This window comes from Hipposideros armiger, unplaced genomic scaffold, assembly GCF_001890085.2.
Source record: "Hipposideros armiger isolate ML-2016 unplaced genomic scaffold, ASM189008v1 scaffold_4, whole genome shotgun sequence".
NCBI lineage: Eukaryota > Metazoa > Chordata > Mammalia > Chiroptera > Hipposideridae > Hipposideros > Hipposideros armiger.
In genome coordinates this window covers 5,303,410-5,306,504 of record NW_017731354.1, presented here as the reverse complement: position 1 = coordinate 5,306,504, position 3,095 = coordinate 5,303,410, and positions in this window count along the sequence as shown.

Sequence of the window (3,095 nt, the reverse complement as noted above, 5' to 3'; positions counted from 1 at the left end):
GGGAGCTGAGCCCCTCCCCCGACGCCTGCACCCATGTGAATCCACCTTGATCAACAAGTCTGTGCTGGCACCAGGAAGACAAAGCCCACCTAAGAAAGTAGGTGTCCTCAGAAGGTAGGTGTCCTCAGAAGGTAGGTGTCCTAACCTCGTTATGACCCCACTCACTGCTGCCTACAGCCCAGGGTGGGGCCCCAGAGTTGGCAGCAAAAAAAAAAAAATCTGTCCTGGCACCCCAGCTGGGTGAGCAAGAAAGCAGTCCTCTGAGTCACCGCTGGGCGGGACAAAGAAGACTGACAAGACCAGGAGGGCAGTTAACTCACAGACCTTCAAACGTGCCAGCCTGCCCGCTTTGCCAAAGCTCCTTATGCCCACTGTGGAACTGGGGTTTCCCTTTTGCCGAGAGGGGTCACGTGGGCAGCTGTGAAGCCCATTTCTCAGGTCCACCCTAGGAGGCCCTCCTAGCCAGAGCTCCACAGGAAAGGGCCCGGGAATTACCCAGATGACCCTAGGACAAGCAGGTTGGAGAAACTCAGGTATACTCGGAATCCTGTGGCAGGATCCTGGTCAGGTACCACAGCTTACCTTAGAGGGAAGCGCCCCTGGGTGTGTCACGGCCTTGACCCCGCCGTGGAGCCCTGCCCGGAGGCCGCTTACTGAGGAACTGCTGAGGAATCAGATGGTGGAATGCTGGAAGGTGAAGATCTGATTTCCATTCCAGATGATGGGAGGGGAGGCTCAGCGGACTGCTCGCAGCAAGCCCTCCCTGATTCCCCAAGACCGGGTCCCACAGCCTCTGGGATGGTGGCACTTGGCTCTCTGGGCTGGAGCTGCACCACCCCCTGGCGAGGGCACTGCTGTGTATCAAGCGAGGGCTCGCCAGGCAGGATGTGAGCAGCTGGGGCTTCCGCGCAATGGAAACGGGCAAGATGGTGGGCACACCTGATCCCCATCAGAGCCAACTTCTGAACGGGCCCCGCCCACCCCTCAACAGAACCCAGGAAGTGAGGGAACCCACCTATTCGCCTCAAGAACAGTGAGTGCCTCAGCTGAGGCGGGTGTCCTGACCAAGGTCAACCCTGGAGAGGGCAAGGTGGGCCCTGGGCAGGGGGTGGCCCCCCTGGGGCTGGTGCTCAGCACTCCCTTCTGGGCCCTTCAAACAGCACAAGAAGCCATCAGCCCTCAGCAGTGTGCAGGGAGCTGGGGGCGAAGCTATGACTTCCTACCCTGTCATGTGTGTGTCATCTTTATGCAAATCTAATACCAATCTCCTGACAGCAGACAGGAAAACAGAGCTGGAGAAAGTGAGCTGAACGCAAGGCTTGCGTCAGTGCTCACCATTAACTGCCAAGACAGCTCCACCATCTGTGCTGTGGTCATCTCAGCAGCACGGCCTCGTCGCACGCTCAGGCCTCAGTGATTCTCGGACGGCAGCCAATATCTCAATTGCCCAGAGGCCTGAAAACACAGTGCTGCCCCCCCNAAGCCATTTAAGAATAAGAAACGAGCTGCTTTTCTGCTCCTCCCCAGGAATCCAGCTCAGAGCCATGGCCCAGGAGGCAGAAGCTGCCCCTCTGTGGAGACCTCTGAGAGCGGCACTGCCTTCTGAGCCTCAGTTTCCCCACGTGTCACGCACCAAACTCACCAAGTGGAGCCCCTCCCCCCACCCTCACGGGGCCTGCTCCCCGCTCTGTGAGATGCGGACCACAAGGCACATCTAGAGTGTCAGGTGACCAACACCTGCTCCCCCCCACCACCTGTACCCCTCATTCCTTCCCCTCCTGGGCACCTACTGGCCCTGCACCCAGGCCGGTGGGAAACCAGGAGTATCAGAGAGAGGCCAAACATGGAATGCAGCCGTCCTCACAGCCACGCACACAGAGCCCCCTGCTCCACCCAGGCAGGCGGACTCACCAGTCCTGACCTCAGCCCAGGAAGGCGGTCTATCTCCATTTTATAGGGGGAGGCTGAGAGACAGAGAGGAGAACACCGCCCACCTACATACACCAAACGCAAATGAAGACGGCAGCCTGGGAGTCCCTCTGTGAGTTCCTCTTGTAACCCCCACATAGGGCAGCCAGCAAACCACCCAGCACCCCTTCGAAAGAGCCAGGCACACTGCTTAGGGCTGAAGGCGGGGTGGAGGGAGGACTAGGAATATAACAGGACACAGCAGGCTAGAGCTGCAACGCTTCAGGCTCCTGGTCGTCCCCTGCAGCCCCCAGCCCTTCGCACACACATAGTAGGTGCTCAAGTATAGGCCAAGCAGGTGAGAAGCAGTTGGAGGGAGGGAAGAACACAAGGAGGGGGCACCGTGGGGGAGGGGCAGAACCCAAGCCTTGGGTGCTGCTACCCTGGGATCAGGTGTATGCGGCACTTCCCCAGGACAGCAAACTTGGAGCCCCCGGCGGCCAGATGGGACATCAGCAAGTGAGGCTGGCTGGCTGGGTGGGCACTGTGGCAAGCTGGAGGCCTGAGTCCTGCGTTAAGGAGCAGCCGCTGAGCTTCGTGGGGGCCGCACAGGAGTGTGGCTGGAGCTGCAGGCCTCTCAGTTGGCAAGGAAACTGGAAATCTGGGTTGTTAGGGAGAATCTCATGGTTTCAGATGCTGGCAATTAACCCACAACTAATTTTAAGCAGTCTTCCTATCAGTGCTCTGGACTCCCTGCTGTGTGGCCCTGAGCAAACCCCTTAACCTCTCTGGGCTTCAACTGTATCATCTGTTAAAGTGAAAAAATTACATAAGGTTATTGTGACAATGAGATAAGACACACTTCACCCACACTCATGATAAGAAAAAGCAACAGTAACAATAGAAGCCAATGTCCACTGAGTGCCAGACACTGTTCTAAATAACATGAATTAATGTCATTTCAGTCACACCATTAGATGGACACTGTTTTAAAACTTCATATTTTGAAATAATTTCAAACTTTCAGAAAAGTACAAAGAACTCTCCTATATGTTTTATCCAGATTTGCCTATTGGTACCATTTTGCCTTTTGAATATTTGAGAGTGGGGTGTTTATACTGCACCCCTGGACCCCTAAATACCTCAGTGCATATTTCCTGAGAACAAGGACTCCTATTAGCAGTGAG